At 43.1% G+C, this 21,964-nt stretch overlaps 1 long non-coding RNA gene across 1 annotated transcript; it reads right to left on the bottom strand.

The window, feature by feature from the left end:
- Nucleotides 1-5,368: 5,368 nt before the first annotated feature.
- On the bottom strand, nucleotides 5,369-7,816 carry LOC309338109. The gene is made up of 3 exons (XR_014154718.1): nucleotides 7,202-7,816; nucleotides 6,213-6,344; nucleotides 5,369-5,654 (listed from the first exon to the last, which is right to left on the bottom strand). It is a non-coding gene; the product is annotated as an uncharacterized lncRNA (long non-coding RNA).
- Nucleotides 7,817-21,964: the final 14,148 nt, after the last annotated feature.

Raw genomic sequence — 21,964 nt, 5'->3', positions numbered from 1 at the left:
CTGTTCTGGAACCCATTTTCTTCAGCCCTGGGCACAATGAACATTTCCACATACAGTGGTGCCTCGCAAGATGAAATTAATCCGTTCCGTGAGGCTCTTCGTATAGCGTTTTTTTCGTCTTGCGAAGCAAGCCCATTGACAGCTTAGCGGATTAGCGGCTTAGCGGCTTAGGAAAAGGGGGGGAGGGGAAAAACCCGCAGGACCTCGCAAGACATTTCGTCTTGCGAAGCAAGCCCATAGTGAAATTCGTTTTGCGAAGCGCCTCCAAAACGGAAAACCCTTTCGTCTAGCAGGTTTTCCATCTTGCGAGGCGTTCGTCTTGCGGGGCACCACTGTAACTCACCTCAACGGCAACAAAGTTTGTCTCTCGTACACCATCCAATTCCTCTTTCCTTGATGCCGCAGCTGAAATACTTGCATCGCCCTCCCCTACGGACACATTGCGGTTCGAAATTTTGGGCTTCGGTGAAATCTGAAAGGGGAAAAAAACCCTTTGAAGCTTGCTCTGCCCCCTCCTCCTAAGGCCTGACCTTCTGCACTTTCCACACCTTCCCCAAAGGCCCCACTGCCTGGGATATCTGGGGGGCACCAGGTTGGGGACAGCTGGTGCAGGAGGAATGCAGGGAAAGGGTCTGGGCTGGAAACAGAGATCATTCCTCTCCCACCTGCACCTCCAGAAGATGGTCTAAGCCAGGCATGTCAAACTCCCAAGCGACTGTGATCCACTCCAAGTATTTAAAAAATGGTGTGATCTACCCATTATCATTAGCAAGAGTTGTTGGGCTTATTTTAGGGGGCAGTGACCAAAGCTGTTGAGCTTTTTATTTAAAAAGTTTTTGGAGGGGAGGCAATTTCTTTAGTCTCATGAACGACCAGTGGCACCCCCCGCAATCGACAGGTAGATCGTGATCGGCCTGTTGGACATGTCTGGTTTCAGCCAAGGTGGAAGGGAAGGCTGGTTGAGAGCCACTGGCTTGCCTGGGAGTCACAGGAGAGAGAAGCCCCCTTGCCCAGGAAACTGGCTCACTCTCTGCCCCACTGCAAAGATGAACGATTTTAAAGCAGCCGCTTCTTTGGATTAGATTCCATGTTTTAGGATTAGCATGGCAAGAAGATCATAAGAAGAGACTGGCTGCTGGATCAGGCCAAAGAGACCCCATCTACTCCTTCCAGTAGCACCTTAAAGACCAACTAAGTTAGTTCTTGGTATGAGCTTTCGTGTGCATGCACACGAAAGCTCATACCAAGAACTAAGTTGGTCTTTAAGGTGCTACTGGAAGGAATTTTTTTATTTTGTTTTGACTATGGCAGACCAACACGGCTACCTATCTGTAACCCCATCTACTCCCTCTTCTTGCAGGGGCCAGCCAGATGCCCATTGGGGAAGCTCTCCAGGAGGACAGAGGGGCAAGAGAACCCAACGCTCATCCCTTATGGATTCCCTGCAAGTAAACATTAGGAGGGACACGGGTGGCGCTGTGGGTAAAACCTCAGCACCTAGGACTTGCCAATCATCAGGTCAGCAGTTCGAATCCCCGCGGCGGGGTGCGCTCCTGTTGCTCGGTCCCAGCACCTGCCCACCTAGCAGTTCGAAAGCACCTCAAAGTGCAAGTAGATAAATAGGGACTGCTTACTAGCGGGAAGGTAAACGGTGTTTCCATGTGCTGCGCTGGCTTGCCAGATGCAGCTTGTCACGCTGGCCACATGACCCGGAAGTGTCTGCGGACAGCGCTGGCCCCCGGCCTCTTAAGCGAGATGGGCGCGCAACCACAGAGTCGGACACGACTGGCTCGTATGGGCAGGGGTACCTTTACCTTTACCTTTAAACATTAGGAGGCAGGTTTAAAATGAGGAAAGCTGAGAGATGTGAAATTTGGAGAAGAAACGTCTGAGAAGAAGGCCATACCTGGAGCCACCAGCAGCAGGAGGTGGAAGGCGACAGAGAGGAGGCAGAAGATCTTCATGGCTGGAGGTTGGTGGGAATCCTGGAGATACCAGAAGATAAGTGGAGGTGCAATTGACTGGGGATGGAGAGCTCCCTCTACTTATAGGTGCCTGGAGGGCTGTTGAAACCTTGCGGGATGCCAACTGTTGTTTGCAGGATGGATGCTGCAATCTCTGAGGGTCATGTGCCAAGGACCAGCCAAAGACCAAGGCTGTGTTGCTATGATGATGTTGATGTGTTCCTGCCCCCTGCAGTTTTAAAACTGAAATATACTCGGAGTCGAGTGTGGATTTCATGCTCTTTATTCAGCACAGAGTAGTGAGTAATGGAAGTTCCCCTGAAATGTCTGCTTTATATACATTATTTACACAATGGGCCCCACGTGATTGGCTAATTCTGGGATTCTCCTGTAGGCCAATCAGGTTGCAGATTCAATTCCACCCAGAGTTGGATTGGTGGCTCCTGCGGAACAATCAGACTGCTGCATTCTGGATCCTGTTGTTCTAGGACCAATCAGACTGCTGCATTTTGGGTCCTATTCAACTCAGTACATAACAAAAATGATGAAATTTGCTCTCTCGGCTGCCTCCTCTCTCTTTTTCTAGTCACTGGTGGTGCCAACTCTGATATGTTAATTCATTTGGGCTCCACCCCAGCTCCTTCCCCAACTGGTCTCCCTTCACCCACATCAGACCAACCCCCTCCCTCCCCGCCTCACCCACTCCTTCCACTCACAGCTTGACCCTGAGCCCTTCCCCCTCCTCTCATGGTTCACCCCAACCTTCCCCCCTCTTTCCAGTGGCTTTCTCAAACGCTCTGTGAGGTTCCTCTCCCCTCTTCCCCTTGCCCATGAAAGTGGATCTCAAAAAGTTTTCCTCCCTCCCTCAGAGTGCCAGAACTTGGGGACAACCAATGAAGCTGAATTGCAGGGCAGAGACAGGGATGTCCTACTTCCCACGGTTCATCCATGGAACTCCCAACCAACTTGGATGGCTTTAAAAGAGGATGAGAGAGAGGGTTATGGATGGCTGATAGTCAGAGGCAGCAGTGCTTCTGAATCCCAGTTGCTGCCAAAGACAGGAGGGCTCTTGTGCTCGGATCCTGCTCTCGACTTTCCTATCATGCGCATCTGGCTGCTCACTTTGGGAACAGGATCCTGGGTGAGATGGGATCTTGACAAAAAACCTGGAGCAGAATCCCTATGATGAGAACAAACTTTGACCAGAGTGGAAATGGAGGTGGTCTTCGAATGGTGTGTTTGTGTGTGTGTTGTGTGTGTATACCATCCCACTGTCATGGACTGACCACTTCCTGCTGAAGTTTGTGCTTGTAGGGGCAACCCTTCTCTGCAGAGGTGAGAGACCAGTCTGGACAGTTAGGCTTGGTGAAGACTTGACGTTTTCATCCCCAGAAAAGTTTTTGATTTGAGTTTCCACTGAAATGAGGCTGCATTTTAATGTTTTTATGTTGTATTTTAATCTTGTTTTTAAAGCAGTTGTGGACTCTCCTTCCATGGAGGTTTTTAAGCAGAGGTTGGATGGCCACCTGTCATGGATGCTTCAGTTGACATTCCTACATTGCAGGGGGTTGGACTAGATGACCCTGGGGATCCCTTCCAACTCTACAATGCAATGATTCTCTGACCCAGCAGACTCTTCTTATGTACTTATGTGTATGTACGAACACAGCTGGAAGTAATGGTACTGTTACACAGTGCATCTCTCAGACTCTTGGGAAATGACTCATCCTGTTGCTTGTTATTATAGAAAAATTGGGGATTGTCTTTTACAGCCCACCTCTCCATCAAGAGACTCCATGCCCCCTAAGTCCATTACTGGTCGGAGAAGAACGGATGGAGGGAGAAGGCAGTAGAAAACAAGCAAAGAAGATGTTTGTTTTTCTCTTGCAAACTAAGTTCCCCCGCTGCAAGGAGATGAGGATCCAGAAAAAAGGTGTGTAGGAGCTTTCACAGACTTTAGAAATTGCCCAGCCCCTTAGCCATAGACCACCCAAAAGCATCATGCAAGCATCACAGAAAGAAGCACTCTACACAAAATATCCCCTTAAAACAGAATTTGAAGGTTTTTCCAAGATACCAGTACTTCCTTCTGCAGAGAAATATTTGGGGTCATTAAGACTCAACATGGCTTCTGGATTGCTTTCCTGCACTCTTCCAGACATGGGGTTTATCTACTTATATGTGTGTGTGCTTACTTTGGGCACATTCGTTTTATTTATAACACCTTTGAATTCTTATGGCACTGTATATGGAAGATGGAATTCCAAACAATCTCCTTCCTTAAGTTTCTGAAGGCTGCCTTTGCAAAGGGCAGCTGACACCAATCCCAGAATGCTCAGTCCCAGGGACAGAGGAAGCTTGGCAGTTACTAGCTCTCAGACCTACAAACGGATCCGTTCCCTGAGAAACAGCAGCATCAACAATGGGAGTAGGGAGAGGTTCTTGAGCTAATGGAGTCCTGAGTCATTTCAGCCTTTGTAGGTCAAAACCAGAACTTTCAATTGGGTCCAATTCAAAGTTCTTTAGCTTGGACTAGAAGACCCACAGGGACCATTCCAACTTTACAATTCTAGAATTCTCTAATTTTACTCCCTTTTGACCTGGAAGGGGATATGTTTAGCATTGCTTCCCTGGAGTGGAAGACCAGGATATAAATTCCCATCTTGCTATGAAGCTCACTGGTTACCCTGGGTGACCTTTCAGCCTAGCCTACTTCATAGGGTTGTTGCCAGGAAGGTGTGCAAAGGAGGGGGACCAAGAAGATCAAGGTTCTGGAAAAGAAGCCATATGTGGAATGGTTGAGGGAGCTGGGTAGCTTTAGCCTGGAGAAGAGGAGACTGAGAGGAGATATAATATTCATCTTCAAATATCTTAAGGGCTGTCACGTAAAAGATGGAGCAACCTAGTTTTCGCCTGCTCTGGGGGGTAGGGCCCAAACCAATGGATTCAAATTCCATGAATGGAGATTCCTACTAACGCTAGGATGATATTATTGAAGGAAAGAATTGTTTGACCGTGGAATGGACTCCCTCAGAAGGTGGTGGACCCTCCTTCAGTGGAGAATTTTAAGCAGAGATGGCCACCTGTCAGAGATTCTTTAGCTTGGACTAGTTGACCCTCAGGGTCCCTTACAAATCTATAATGCTAGGATTCTCTGATGATAATTGCAATCTTACTGCATTTTGACTTGGAAGGGGATGTGTCTAGCATTGCTTCCCCCACTCCCACCAACTGCCCCCCTGAACCTCCTTCAGATATGGGTCAATTCCCAATTCCACTGGTTTGCACAGAAACACCTGCCAGTTACTCCCAAACCAAAGGAAAGTCACAGTATGGAGAGGAACTGGCAGAGCCCCCACCCCAATCCTGCACCCCTTTTCATACAAGGCACCACCACACAGAGGTTTCCAATGCTTGCATTTATTGAAAGGAAAAGCTTAAGCAAATGAGCAGACACACCCAATCCTAAACCGAGTTACAAAGATGCCAGCCTCACTGAGCACAGCAGGACTTGCTCTGGAGTAAACGGGCAGAAAGGATTGGGCTGTGACGGATCCTTCCCAGAAGCGCCTTCAGCAGCAGCAGCAGTGAGCAAAGAGGTTTCTGCAGAGGTGCAGTCAAGGCAGCTGCATCTCCAGATAAGAAGCGGGGTGGTCCTCCTTTCATCAGACGTGATGCGTGATGAGTCTGCTGTAGAGTTAAATGAAAAAGAGAGGAAACACCATGAATATGTTTGGGAGGGTGCTCAAAAGAGGCCAGTAACTCCTTGAAAGAGCAAAGAGCTGAACACTTTCGGAACTGGGAGTTCACATGTTAGTGGGGTGGGGTTCAGTTCAGATTTTCGGCTGGATGTTCAGAAGTTGGGAGAGGTCTCCATCCCAAACCTAAACTGCTCCATACACTTTCGGGAGCTGATGGCAGATGTACTCCAATACATGTGGTGGACACCTGGTTGACCAAGTTGCCCTCCAGGCTTTTAAAAGCCTTGTTCCACATGTAGCTCAGTTATCCTACTCCTATTTTCTAAGTTGATGGAGTCAAGTGGCTCCAAATGTCATCAGGGAATTCTCAAGGTTCAAACCAAAAACAGTCAATTTAGCATTCGGGCAAATCTAGCCATTGTGGCTGTTAAGGGTCAAAGACAGGGGGAAGAAGCAGAGCTGTAACTCTCTGGCCTTTGGGTTCATGTCTTTTTGAGATGCCACAGACCTATTTCCAGACACAGGTATGGTTTTGCCTATAACTCACCTTAGCTGCGCTTGCAGCAACGCCTGTCTCCCGAACACTTCCCAATCTCCTTCTCGCCTTTGTTGCAGGTTTTTCTGCAGCTGCCCCCATTGTTCTGGCAATCCTGGGTGGGACGTTGAGCTCCAGTCAAATCTGCAGGGGAAAGGGAAGAGAGAAGCAAATTGTGTGTGTGTGTGTGTGTGTGTGTGTGAGAGAGAGAGAGAGAGAGAGAGAGAGAGAGAGAGAGAGAGAGAGAGAGATATGCAACTACCAAGGAGAGGATCTACCTGGGAAGGTTGGTCCAGAACACCTGGAGGGCACCAGGTTGGGGGAGGCTGGTGCATGATGAATGCAGGAAAGGGGACTGGTATAGATAGTGAGACCCTCCCCTTCCCCCCTGCACCTTCAGAAGGAGGGCTGACCCAAGGCAATCACTGGTGTCCTTGGGGCACTGGAAACCCTGGAGAGAGAAGTTCTTTTCCCCAGGAAACTGGCCCACTCTCTTCTCCACCACAAAGCTGAATGCATTGAACTTCAGCCTAATGGTTGCCATCAATTTGAGTTGAATTAATTTTAATGCAATGATTTTAGAATGTTGTATTATTTTATTGTTGTTAGCTGCCCTGAGCCCGGCTTCGGCTGGGGAGGGCGGGATATAAATAAAATTTATTATCATGATCATCATTATCATTATTTTGTGTTATTGCAGATTTTATAGCAACAGTTTCTTTGGTTCAGATTCCATATTTTAGGATTGCAATGGCAATCAGATCCCAAGAGCTTGGCTGCTGGATCAGGTCAAAAGGCCCACATCTAGTCCATCAACCTGGTCTCACAGTGGCCATCCAGATGCCCCATTTGGGAAGCTCTCAAGGGGGACAGAGGGTCAAGAGAATTGCCCACCCATCCCAATGGGATCCCCTGCAAGTGGTATTCAGAGGCAGGTTTAAAAGGAATAAAGCGGGGAGCTGTGGAGCTCAGAGAAGAAGCATCTGAGAAGAAGGCCATACCTGGAGCCACCAGCATCAGGAGGAGAAAGGCGACAGATAGGAGGCAGAAGATCTTCATGGCTGGAGGTTGGTGGGAGTCCTGGAGATGCCTGAAGCCAAGTGGAAGAGCAATTGACTGGGGAAGGAGAGGTCCCCCTACTTATGGGTGGATGGAGGACTGATGAAACCTTGTGGGAAGCCAAATGTCTTTCACAGCATAGATGTCACAATCTTTGTGGGGCAGAAGAAGATGAGAATTGCTGTCTGGATTTGAGTAATGCTCTTGTTCAAAACCACATATGGATGAATGACCACAAACCTGGGTAGCGTCACTGACTGTCAAAGAGAGGGAATTGGGTTGTTTCAAATATGCTGCCATCGATGAAGTAATTTCCCAAGAATGCCTTGAGATTACAGATATTTTATTTCTTGGAGGAGAGCGCTATCAGGGCTACTGGCCTTCATGGCTACATTCTCCCTCTGTTCTTGGCCTCCGAACTCCATTTCTCAGAATCAGAAGCAAGGGGGTTGCTGTTGCTCCCAAATTTTGTTTCCGTTGGCTTCTGGTTATTCCTGTGAGAACAAGATACTTGAATCTTGTAGGCCATTGGCCTGATCCAGCAAAGTTCTTCTAATGCCCTTTGCAGAGTTAAAATTTATTCAGATGATGCATTTGTAAAAGAGGTCCTTCACAGCACACTGTTAAAGTATTTACTTTGCTCCTTCAAACATAGTGGTAGCTGCCACCATAGATGGGTTTGAAAAGGCCTTCCTTGTAGGATATGGGTGGCTGCTGGTCACAACTGTGGCCCTAAGTGCCATTTCCAGGAAGAGGCAGGAAGAAGCCATCCTGGCAAGTTGCCATTGAAAGGCATATCGAGTCATGAGTTTGCCCAATCTGCTTTTAAAGCCATGCAACTTGCTGGTCATCACTGCTTCTTGTTGAAGTGAGTTCCATAGTTGAACTATAGGGAGGAGGAGGAGAAGAAGAAGAGTTTGAATTTGATATCCCGCCTTTCACTCCCTTTAAGGAGTCTCAAAGCAGCTAACATTCTCCTTTCCCTTCCTCCCCCATAACAAACAGTCTGTGAGGTGAATGGGGCTGAGAGACTTCAAAGAAGTGTGACTGGCCCAAGGTCACCCAGCAGCTGCATGTGGAAAAGCGGAGACGCAAACCCAGTTCCCCAGATTACGAGACTACCGCTCTTAACCACTACACCACACTGGCTCTCTAGGAAACCTTGGAAGGAATGAAAAGGAAGTCTGATTCAAGGCACAGGGGATTTAAATAATCTTGGGAGAATATAGATATGTTATTATTACTATCATATGTTTATGTTTTATATCTATGCTATGTTTTTTATGTATGACTGTAGCACAGTATGTGTTGACAACAAGATGTAACAGAAAAGCCTTAGCCAAACAAAAAAAACAAAGAGCAAAGGGGGAAGACCAGAGATCTGGACATAGATCACAACTCACACCTGACTTCCGGTCGGCGCCAGCGCTTAATGGCCGCTCTCTCTCTGATCTCCGGAGAGAGGGCTGCTCCACGAGTTCGGGTCTGACCGCTACGGCGAAGCGGGGACCCCTAAAATCACAGGCGCGGAAGCCTGTGAACAAGGAGACTCGGTGGGCACCATTTGCGCCCCCCTTTGCTGAAAAAGAGCCTTTTTAAAGGCTCCGGAGGAGCATCGGGGGATCGTGCGGTGCTGAGAGTCGCTACCCAGCCCGTGGAGTGAAGCCGCGTCGCCATAGGCGGAGAGCGCCGATTCCTTCCTGAAATTTGGACTGAAACTGAGTACCCGTGAGTAGGATTGGAAACCTTACTGGGATTACAAACAAAAACCTTTAAAATTTGGCTGAAATCGGGGATGGTAAATAAAGGAAGTCTGCCTCCCCCGGACTGTATGATTGCTAAAGCAAGGGAACTAGGAAGCTGCAATTAAGAAGCTATTGTGAACTCTTTGAGTGGGCTAACCCTAACACTGAAGTTAAATTCCCCCCCTTGTAAGCAGGAACAGGGGGGGAAGAAGAAGGAGAAAAGGTAACCTGCATGAGGGAAATTTAAAGGACAATTTCCTGCAGTCTCTGACTCTTGGAACGGACTGCCTGGGTGAAGCACTTTGACAGGGAACTGTCAGATAAGACTTGCTGTAAAGTGGGGACTTTATTGGATACAACTTTTGAGATTCTGCAGAAATAACACTGTTGCAACTAAAAGACTGATAGATTTTTTTTCTTTAGAAACTCTTTTCCTCTGAGGGCTTTTGGACTCTTTGTTTCCTTTGCTCATTGGATATATTGATGCTCCCTCTAGAGGACTGAAGGCAACAGTTGCAACATAGACTGTTAAAAACAAAGTCACTGGATTTTTCCATTAAACCTGTTCCTGTGGGAACGACCTTGGGACATGAGCGGCCCTGTAGATGAGATAGCAACAAGATCCAAAGCTAAAGCTGCACAAAAGAAAAGGGGCTCTCTATCAGGACTATTGCCAACAGGCGCAGCTGGACAGGAAAAAGGAATATCTGCATTCATGGATTCAGTGACACAGGCATTGCTTAAAATAAATGAATCTTTAGAAAATCTGACTAAGCAGAGTACGGAAAATACGAAACAATTGACAGAACTCACAGCAAAATTAGATTTAAACACCAAAAGCATCACATCTAATACAGAGACCATAAATAAATTGGTGCAAGAAAACGCTACTATCAGGAAAATTGCGGAAGAAGCTAAATTTACTGCAGAATCCACACAGGGAAACTTAGTACCTGTTTGTAAGAAGCTTGACCAGCATGAGGTGACCTTGTCTTTGTGGGAAATGCAGCGCAAGGATTCGAGACTTAGACTTGTTCCAGAGAGTGAAGGGGACAGTCTAGTGGACTTTCTCACAAAAGAACTTTCGGAATTTTGGCAGGTGAACCTAGAGGAAGAAGAATTTGAGATAACAACTGCCTTCAGATTGGGCAGAAGGCAAGGTAGGAAGATCCCAAGGGATTGCCTGATAACTTTGAGATCCAAAGAGGAAAGAGACAAAATATTAAACTTGCATTACCAGAAAACTCTTCAGATCGAAAACGCTACTGTGCAAATCTATAGGGACATCCCAAAATATATTCTAGAGGTAAGAACCTACTTCAAGAACTTGGTTGACCTGCTGAAAAAGAACAACATACCTTTCAGGTGGGAATATCCACAAGGTCTGTCCTTTAATTTCAAAGGAAAGAAAGTCAAGATAAGAACAGTACAAGATAAAGAACAATTCCTGGACAGATACGAGGAGGACTTGGTGAAAGGAGTGCTGAACTCGACATCTGACACAGACTTGGGAAACCTGACATTTGGGCTTAAGTCACCAACGGAAGAAGAACAGCCGCAGGGTGCGGCTGGAGGAAACTAACCAACAATGTCTCTGCGATTCCTAACCTGGAATTGTAACGGATTGAACCTTCCCAGAAAAAGGCGTGAAGTTTTTCATATTTTGAAAAGAGAACAATTGGATGTGATTTGTCTACAAGAAACCCATGTGACAAGGGCACATAGAAGGTTACTTATAAACAAAAGATTAGGACAAGAGTTTATTTCATCAGATAAAGTCAAGAAAAGAGGCGTGGTGATTTATGTAAAAGAGAAACTGGACCCAAAACTGATTTTTAAAGATGAACATGGAAGAATTTTGGCAATTGAAATACAAATCCAAGGAGAAAAGTTTTTGATAGTTGGCATATATGCACCAAATGAAGGGAAGGCAGAATTTTACAAGAAATTGCATGAGACATTGATGGACTTTTTGGATTATAAGGTGATTCTTTTAGGAGATATGAACGGTGTCGTTTCTACAAATATGGACAAAGCACAAAGACAGGTGATTTCAAAGGATGGGAGATTACCTAAGATATTTTTTTGAAATGACTGAAAATATGGACTTGATTGACATTTGGAGAACAAGAAACCCTCTCGAGAGAGAGGGGACATTCTTTTCAGAGTCACAGATGACATGGACAAGAATAGATCAAATATGGATTACTAGTGGAATGGCTCCAAAGATAAAAAAAGTGGAAATCTGCCCAAAGACATGCTCCGACCATAACGCGGTAAAGATGGAAATGAAGGTAACAACAACTGGTTCCTTTAGATGGAGAATGAATGACACCCTTTTTAGAGATCCAGAAGTTTACAAAAAGGCCCAAAAAACTTTGAGGGACTATTTTGAGATAAATTTGAGGACAGAGGTGGAGAAAAGAGTGATCTGGGACGCAAGCAAGGCCGTGATGCAAGGTTTCCTAATACAGCAGAATTCCTTAAAAAGGAGGAAACAAAATGAGAAGAAAGACAGGATTTTGGATAAAATTAAAGAAGGCGAAAAGAAACTGAGGTCGAAACCAAAGTCTCATGAGATTTTGAGAGAAATTAAGTTTTACCAGATGCAGTATATGGAATTGATGAATCAGGAGATAGAATGGAAAATTAAGCAAATGAGACAAAGGACATTTGAATCAGCAGATAAATGTGGGAAACTTCTATCATGGCAACTGAAGAAGAGACAGAAACTGAATACGGTCACAAGTTTGGAGGTGGATGGAAAGAATAGCTCTAAGCCAAATGAGATTAGTAACTGCTTTCAGAGTTATTTCAGAAGACTGTATGCACAAGGGCCGGAAAATGAAGGAGAAATGGAAGATTTTCTTAAGAACTATGGATTACAAAAAATTTCGCAACAGAGTATGATGGTTTTAAATGAGAAAATAACCGAGCAAGAAATAGAGGGGGCCATTCAAAATATGCAATTAGGGAAATCTCCAGGACCAGATGGACTAACCTCCAGATACTACAAAGCACTAAAGGAATGGTTAATACAGCCGCTTAAGGAGGTTTATAATGAAATATTAGAGGGGAGAAAGGCACCTGAATCGTGGAAAGAAGCTTTCATTTCACTTATACCAAAGACTGAAGCTGACAAGAAACAGATCAAGAACTATCGCCCTATATCATTACTTAATGTGGATTACAAAATATTTGCAGACATTTTGGCAAAAAGATTAAAGAAGGTGTTGGTGGAGGAGATTCAAAAGGACCAAGCAGGCTTTCTCCCGGGTAGACATTTATCAGATAACGTAAGGAATATAATTGACATTATAGAAATGTTGACAGTTAATACTAATACAAAGGCAGTTTTGATTTTTGTGGACGCGGAGAAAGCCTTTGACAATATCTCTTGGAATTTTATGAAGAAGAATCTCCATGGGATGGGGGTAGGCCAAAGGTTTGAAAACGGTATAGGTGCAATATATTCGGAACAAAAGGCAAAACTAATTGTAAACAATGTGGTTACTGATGAACTTTCCATAGAAAAAGGGACACGGCAGGGATGCCCAATTTCCCCGTTACTCTTTATATCAGTCCTGGAGGTTTTGTTGAATATGATAAGGGGGGACCAGCTGGTGAAAGGGGTTCAGGTCGGAGCCAGAGAGTACAAATTGAAGGCTTTTGCAGATGACTTAGTTTTGACCTTACAAGAGCCAGACACTAGTACAAAAAGAGTTTTAGAATTAATTCGAGTTTTTGGTCAGGTTGCAGGATTTAAACTGAATAAGCAAAAAACTAAGGTTTTGGGAAAAAAATTAACAAATGTGGAAAGAGAGAGGTTCCAAGAGGAAACTGGATTAATTATGGTAAAAAGAGTGAAATATCTGGGAATTAACATGACATCTAAAAATGTGAACTTATTTAAAGACAATTATGATAAGTGCTGGACAGAGATAAAGAAAGACTTAGAAATGAGATAAGTAATTGTTTTCAAAGTTTCTTCAAGAAATTATACAAACAAGGGCCAAAAAACGAACAGGAGATAGAAGAATTTATTGGAAAACACGGTTTACCAAAAATCTCTGAAAATAATAGAAGGAGTTTGAATGAGAAAATTACAGATCAAGAAATAGAGAGCACCATCCAGGATATGCAGCTGGGAAAATCACCAGGACCAGATGGACTAACCGCGAGATACTATAAAGTACTGAAGGATTGGTTAATACAACCATTGAAAGAAGTTTGCAATCAAATTTTGGAAGGGAAAAAGGCTCCCGAATCGTGGAAGGAAGCATTCATCTCACTTATACCGAAGACAGAAACTGAGAAACATCAAGTTAAGAATTACCGCCCTATATCACTCTTGAATGTGGATTATAAAATCTTTGCAGACATTTTAGCAAAAAGATTCAAAAAAGTTTTGTTAGAGGAGATTCACAGGGACCAAACTGGCTTTCTACCAGGCAGGCAATTGTCAGACAATGTGAGGAATATTATAGACATTTTAGAACTTCTGGAAACTGACATAAATAGAAAAGCTGTTTTGATTTTTGTGGATGCAGAGAAAGCCTTTGACAACATTTGTTGGAGTTTTATGAAGAGGAATCTCCAAGGGATGGGGGTAGGCAAGAACTTTGAAAATGGTATAAGTGCAATTTACTCTGAACAAAAGGCTAAACTAATTGTAAATGGTATGGTTATGGACGAAATTCCAATAGAGAAAGGGACACGACAGGGATGCCCAATTTCCCCTCTATTGTTTATATCGGTACTGGAGGTTTTCCTAAACATGATTAGAAGAGACCAGCTGGTTAAAGGTATACAGGTCGGAACTAAACATTATAAGCTAAGAGCATTTGCAGATGATCTAGTCTTGACACTGCAACAGCCAGAAACCAGTACAAAAAGAGTTCTGGAACTTATTGAAATATTTGGTCAGGTAGCAGGATTTAAATTAAATAAACATAAGACAAAGGTGTTGGAAAAAAATCTTACGGTGGGGGAAAAAGATAGTTTTCAAAGAGAAACTGGTTTGGAAATTACTAAAAAGGTAAAATATCTGGGGGTGAATTTAACATCTAAGAATGTGAACCTATTTAAAGACAATTATGAGAAATGCTGGGCTGAAGTGAAGAAAGATTTCGATGTATGGTCAAGATTGAGACTTTCCTTGTTAGGCCGAATTGCTGTTATCAAGATGAATGTATTGCCGAGATTGTTGTTTCTGTTCCAGACATTGCAAATTCTAGATAAGATGGACTGTTTCAAGAAGTGGCAGAAAGACATATCTAAATTTGTCTGGCAGGGCAAAAAACCCAGAATAAAATTCAAGATTTTGACTGATGCAAAGGATAGAGGGGGCTTTGCCCTGCCGGACTTAAAACTTTATTATGAAGCAGCAGCTTTTTGCTGGCTGAAACCATGGCTACTTCTTGAGAATACAGATATTCTGGACCTGGAAGGTTATGATAATAGTTTTGGTTGGCATGCATATTTATGGTACGATAAGGTAAAGGTACATAGAAACTTTAAAAACCATATTGTCAGGAAAGCATTGTATAATGTATGGAATCGATATAAAGATTTGCTTGAAAGTAAAACCCCCAGGTGGTTGTCACCAATGGAAGCCAAGGCGGTAAAAAGATTGAACATGGATACAGATTGGCCAAAATATTGTGAAATTATAGAATATGATGGTGAAAAGTTGAAACTACAGAGTTTTGAGAAATTGAAACCTAAAGTCCGAGACTGGTTACATTATTTTCAGATCAATGAAACTTTTAAGCAGGACAGAAAACTAGGATTCCAGAAGGAGAGGTCAAAGTTAGAAACAGAATTGCTAGAACCCAATACTAAGAATTTGTCTAGAATGTATAATCTGCTGCTAAAATGGAATACACAGGATGAAACGGTTAAATCAGCCATGATTAAGTGGGCACAGGATATTGGTCATGATATCATGTTTGCTGACTGGGAGCAGTTATGGACCACAGGTATTAAATTTACGGCATGCAGTGCCCTGAAAGAGAACATAATGAAAATGATCTATAGGTGGTACATGACCCCAGTCAAGCTTGCAAAGATATATCATTTGCCCAATAACAATTGTTGGAAGTGTAATGAATGTGAAGGAACTTTTTATCACCTTTGGTGGACCTGCCCAAAGATTAAGGCCTACTGGGAAATGATCTATAATGAAATTAAGAAAATCCTTAAGTGGACATTTGTAAAGAAACCGGAGGCTTTTCTCCTGGGCATGGTCGGCCAATTGGTACCAAAGAAAGATAGGACCTTTTTTATGTATGCAACAACAGCAGCAAGAATCCTTTTGGCGAAGTATTGGAAGACTAAAGAATTACCTACTCTGGAAGAATGGCAGACCAAGGTGACTGAATTTATGGGACTGGCAGAGATGACCGGCAGAATCCGTGACCAGAGGAAAGAGACAGTGGAGGAGGACTGGAAAAAATTTAAAATCTATCTTAAAAATTGTTGTAAAATTTCGGAATGTTAAGATGTCAAGGGATTGGATATAAAGAATTACAGCTATAAATTGAAATTTATAAAATAGAATTTTTTCTTTAAAGAGAATTAAATACAAAAATGGGATGAAGAATTGCTAAAAATTTTAAAATATGGATGCAGTGAAGGGGAGGTTTGGGGAAGTCGTGTTATGTTTATTTGTTTTTTGTTTATGTTGTAAAATCAATAAAAATTATTTAAAAAAAAAAAAAAAGAGATAAAGAAAGACTTAGAAATATGGTCGAACTTGAAGCTTTCCTTGTTAGGCCGAATTGCAGTGATTAAAATGAATGTGCTGCCTAGAATGTTATTTTTGTTTCAGACACTACAAATTGTGGATAAATTAAATTGTTTCAAGAAGTGGCAGAAAGATATATCTAAATTTGTCTGGCAGGGCAAAAAGCCCAGAATAAAGTTTAAGATACTTACTGACGCAAAAGAAAGAGGGGGTTTTGCCCTGCCGGACTTAAGACTGTATTATGAAGCGGCAGCATTTTGCTGGTTGAAAGACTGGCTACTACTTGAAAATGCAGACATTCTGGATTTGGAAGGTTTTAACAATATGTTTGGTTGGCATGCATATATCTGGTATGACAAGGTTAAAGTGCACAAGGATTTCAAAAACCATATTGTCAGGAAAGCACTATATAATGTTTGGATTCGGTATAAGGATTTGTTGGAAAACAAAACTCCCAGGTGGCTATCACCAATGGAGGCTAAAGAGGTGAAGAAACTTAATATGAGAACTAATTGGCCAAAATATTCTGAGATTTTGGAACTAGAAAGTGGTGAATTTAAATTACAGAGCTTTGAGAAGATAAAGTCCAAGGTACGAGATTGGCTCCATTATTTTCAAATAATGGAGGCCTTTAAACAAGACAGGAAAATTGGATTCCAGATGGAAAAATCGAAATTAGAAACTGAATTGTTAGAACCCAATCCGAAGAATTTATCAAGGATGTATAACTTGCTGTTGAAGTGGAATACAATTGATGAGACAGTTAAATCAGCCATGATTAGATGGGCACAGGACTTAGGTCATGATATTATGTTTGCTGACTGGGAACAGTTGTGGACCACAGGTATTAAATTCACGGCTTGTAATGCCTTAAGAGAAAACATTATGAAAATGATTTACAGGTGGTACATGACCCCAGCCAAGCTTGCGAAGATTTATCATTTGCCCAATAATAAATGTTGGAAATGTAATGAGACCGAAGGTACCTTTTTTCACCTTTGGTGGACCTGCCCAAAGATTAAGGCCTTCTGGGAACTGATTTATAATGAAATTAAGAAAGTACTTAAATGTACTTTTCATAAGAAACCAGAGGCATTTCTTTTGGGTATGGTCGGCCAATTGGTGTTAAGGAGGGATAAGATCTTTTTTATGTACGCCACAATGGCAGCAAGGATCCTTCTAGCAAAGTATTGGAAGACACAAGAGTTACCCACGCTGGAAGAGTGGCAGGCGAAAGTGATCGACTTTATGGGATTGGCAGAAATGACCGGCAGAATCCGTGACCAAGAGAAAGAGACTGTGGAGGAAGACTGGAAGAAGTTTAAAGCATATCTTAAAAATTGCTATAAAATTGAGGAGTGTTAAAGTGTTAAGGGAAAGGAAGATGTATAATTACAGCTATATATATCTTTTGATTTAAAGTGTAATTGAAAGGAGAATAAGTTAAACTATAATTGTCTAAAAGGGTTGCTGAAAAATTTTGAAATTAGGATGCAAAAAGGGGAAGGTACGGGGAAGTCCGAGAAAAGAGGCTTATGAAAATGAGGTTAAGAAAGCAAAAATGTATGTATGTGTCTATGTTTGTTGTTGTTTGTATTGTTTGGTGTTGTTTCGTTGTTAAAATTGGAAAATTAATAAAAATTATTTTTTTTAAAAAAAATAGATCACAACTCACACCTGTCCACACCATAGCCTTTGCAACCTCGTGCCTCAGATGTTTGGAACTACAATTCGCATCACCCCCAGCATGCAGGAGGACCATGTGAGGCTGAGGGAAACTTTTCCTACTTTACAATCTTCTTCTTTAGGTGAGGTGATCAGAACTGTGCAGGATTCCAAATGTGGTCACACCATAGAATTGAATAATGGCATGATGATATTGGCAGTTCACATTCCTATCCTCTTCCTAATGATCCCTTGCACAGAGTCCATCTTTTTCACAGCTGCCGCACATGGGGCCCACATCTTCTTGGAGCTCTTTACTATGACTCCAAGGTCTCATTGCTAGTCAGTCACCACCAGTTCACACCCCATGAGGGTACACCAAGAACCTGCAGGCTCTGGACCCCAAAACTCTGTTGACACTTGAGGGTCTATCCAGTTTTCCATCAGTAATCCTCATGTGTGTTAATGAAGTCATAGTCCCGCTCTCTTCTGACTTGGTCAGACCCCACCTAAAGTCCTGTGCCCAGTTCTGGTCATCACCATTTAAGAAGGATGTTGTCAAGCTGGAAGGTGTGCAGAAGAGGGCAACCAAGAGGATCCAGGGTCTGGGAGTGAAGCCTGATGAGGAATGGTGGAATGGAGGAATGGGGTAGGTCATGCTTAGCTTGGATTAAATAAGATCTGAGAGCCAACTTCAAATATCTCAAGGGATGCCTCATGAAAGATAGAGCAGACTTGCTTTATCCTGCTCTGGAAGGTAGGGCCCAAACCAATGGATCCTAATTCCATGAATGAAGATTCTGACCGTACATGAGGAAGATCTTTCTGAGGGTAAGAGTTGGTTGACTATGGAATGGACTCCCTCAGAAAGTGGTGGACTCTGTAAAGAAAAGGAAGGTACATTCTTTCACATGTGGTGGAAGTGTAAAATAATTAAAAATTATTGGGATATGATATGTAATGAAATGAAATGAAAAGAACATTTAAGATAACCTTTGTTGAAAGACCAGAAGCTTTTTTTATTAGGCATTACAGGTCAAGATTTGCCAAAAGACAAAAAGAAATTATTTATGTATGCTACAACAGCAGCTAGAACTTGTGAACAGCTCAGTGGTGGAAAAGCGAAGAAATGGCAAGAGAAACTGATGGAATATGCTGAAATGTCAAAGCTGACTTAAAGATAAGGACAATAGAGATTTTTTAATAGACCGGGAACCTTTTGTGATGTATTTAAAGAAACAATGTAGGGAAATGGACTCACTTGCAGGGTTTAACTAAACACTTACAACCAACAAAATATAAATAGAAAACATGAATATGTGGTTAAAATATTAAGAAGATAATTATAATGTATAATTGTTAATTTTATTACATTAGGGATTAGATGATAAGCAGAAGAAATTAATGTGTTAAAAACCAGAAGGGGATGTTGGGGAAAGTCATGGGGGAGGGGGTAATTGGGGATTTATTTTGTGATTATTTTACCAGCAGTGAGTATCTCAAAATTTGTCGTAAAACCTAATATTTTTTTTTTACTTTTTTATTTTTATTTTTATTTTTTTTTATTTTTTTTTTTATTTTTATTTTTATTTTTATTTTTATTTTTATTATTTTAAAGAAGGTGGTGGACTCGTTTTCAGTGAAAGTTATCAAGCATAGATTCAATGTCCACCTGTGAGGGATTGTTAAGTTTACACTAGATGACTCTCAGGGTCCCTTCTAAATATACAATTCTAAGATTCTATGATAAACACCATTTTGCTCTATTTTGACCTGGCATTGCTGTCCCCCATTCTCACACACCTCTCTCTCCCCCTCCCACAACCTCCTTCTGATCTGGGCCAATTCCCAATTCCTCTGTGTTTCACGGAAGCAGCTGCCTGTTACTTCACGCACCTTTGCTGCCTGTGGACATTCGCTGATCATGGAGCAATATTTGTCTGACTTGGAGCCAGACATGGTGAGGAAACCGAACTCAGCCGTGAGACCACAGGCTGCTGCATCTTGCAATTCAGTCTCTCAGGAAAGGATGCTGAAGACATCCCATGTATGTGTAGCTTGCAAAAGATGAGCAGATGCCCTGGAAGTTTCACAGGACAGAACACAGCACAGACCAACAGCTCACGACCGGCACTAATACTCCTCCCCAGAATAATATGAGAGTGTGACCCTCACTTTTGAGGCCCCATCTCCCTCCCATGGACACATAAATTCACAACAGTGCACACAATTTTATACCAATGCCTGCGATTGCCAACACAATCAAAACCAAGTGTTGCTTCAGCACTACAAGTAAAATGCAAACAGCACAACACACACATTCAGGCAATTCAGAAAAGGAGGGTTAAACCTTCCCTTTCTTTGGAAAAATAGATATGGAGTCTGATTGAAGGCTTGGAAGGGCCATGGAACAGTTTGGTGCTGGAAAGATTGGGTTGTTTCCAAGGCTGCTGTCCTGTTCAGGCAAGAGATTTCTGCTTGGTATAGGACATTTCCCTCCTCTTCCCTGAAGACTCCCCCCCAGGCATCCTCAAAATCTGCTCTAAAGATTGGAATGATTCTCCAGATCAGATTTTGGTGGTTCCTGGGGCAGAGATGGGTTTAGGGGGGTGTTTTCCCACATGAGGTGTGTGGGGAGGGGTGCTGAGTTTTGTCCTTGCACCAGGCGCCACTGAAATTTGTAAACCAATTTCCACCACTGTCCAGGGAGAGGAGAGGAATCAGGAGTCAATTTGTGAATTTGGAGACAAGCCATTGAGTTGCAGATGGTAGAGAAAAAGCCCAGGTGGAAATGATGGTATGAGATGTGGATCTGAAGGACTTTGCATGAGAAGAGCCCTGAAACGGACCAGCCCAAAGGCCTGTCTAGTCCAGCACCCCTTGCTCTCTCCCACAAGCTCACACTCTCTTTTGTAAACCAAGGAGAGGCTCTTTTCACAAGCAAGCAGCATAGAATGGCAAAAGCTCCCAGCAGCCGCAGCCTCACATGGTCAAGCATAGGGCAATGGGAGTAGTCTTCCCAAACATCTGGAGGGCACTAGGTTGGTGAAGGCTGTGATGCGACCTGTGTCCAGATCTCTCGTCTTCCCCCTTTGGTCCCCATCCCAACAAGGACTGCGAGACTTGCATTCTTGCTCTATGCCCCAATGGACATTTCTTTTATTGTCCACCATCATTACGCTTTCATTATAAAGTTGGGAATAGAGTAGTCGCTTTGGAATACGATAATCATCTAAACCTCATGACCAGTCCAACAAAGTTGATGTTGAAGAATCATTGCTTCAACACTGATGAGGGGGCAATAGCAAAGAACCTTCAGCATCCAAAATAAACCAAAAATGGGAAGTAGAAGAACAACATTTGGATATTAATTTATTTACAAAAAAGCCCATTGTTTTTTGGCCCTCATTGAAATGCAAAGTTGAAGCAAACTGTAAGAATCTCTAAGAAGATATGCCTTTCATTTCTCCTGCTATTTGTCCTCCAAATATGGAAAAAAAAAAGGCATGACCTCAAAAGGATGCTAAGAAATCACTCTTCTTCAATGAATAGCTTGCCAGTGGGGTCCTCTTTGTGTTTTTGCCAGGTAAATGGGAGACATTAAATTCAGCTGGCAGTTAAAGTCCTTCATCCTTCCAAACTTTGAATTTTCCAAGGCGGTTCTCCAGTCACATAACTGGTACCCAAACCCATAAAGTGGAGTACCAGTAGCCATTGATAACCCACAAATAACAGCTTTTCAAAACCATCTAATCTGGTGGCACTATCTGTAGGGACAAACCTAGACAGCATCATAAAAAGCAGAGACATCACCCTGTCAACAAAGGTCCATATACTACTGGTTTTCCCAGTAGAGATGTATGGAAGTGAAAGCTGGACCATCAAGAAGGCTGATCGAAAGTCCCATGGACTACAAGAAGATCAAGCCTCTCCATTCTGAAGGAAATCAGCCCTGAGTGCTCACTGGAAGGACAGATCCTGAAGCTGAGGTTCCAATACTTTGGCCACCACATGAGAAGAGAAGACTCCCTGGAAAAGACCCTGATGTTGGGAAAGATGGAGGGCACAAGAAGAAGGGGACGACAGAGGATGGGATGGTGGGACACGGTTCTCAAAGGTACCAGCATGAGTTTGACCAAACTGTGGGAGGCGGTGGAAGACAGGAGTGCCTGGCGTGCTCTGGTCCATGGGGTCACGAAGAGTCAGACATGACTAAACGACTAAACAACCACAATCTCCTGTAGGAGCAAACTCCATTCTTTAACTGTGTGCTGTTAAGGATCTTTTTCAAATGCATTATCTGAAGAAACCTTAACTCTGCAAAGGGCATAAGGAGATCCCTGCTGGATCAGACCAGCAGCCTACAAGAGTCAACCATTGTTGGGAAGAAGGCTACTAGAAACACACATATGGGAAACAGCCATGGCCTCGTTTGTGATTGTGAGCAACTGGAGTTCAGAGACTGAAGCAGTGGAAGGAAAATTGCCCTGGGAGCCGGGAGCCCTGATAGCCTTCTCCTCCAAGAACGTGCTTTTCCTCTATTAACT

The sequence above is a fragment of the Podarcis erhardii genome (assembly GCF_964252035.2).
Source record: "Podarcis erhardii genome assembly, chromosome: 3".
Classification (NCBI taxonomy): domain Eukaryota; kingdom Metazoa; phylum Chordata; class Lepidosauria; order Squamata; family Lacertidae; genus Podarcis; species Podarcis erhardii.
Note: the sequence above shows the minus strand (reverse complement) of the source record. Positions and strands in the feature narration are given on the sequence as shown.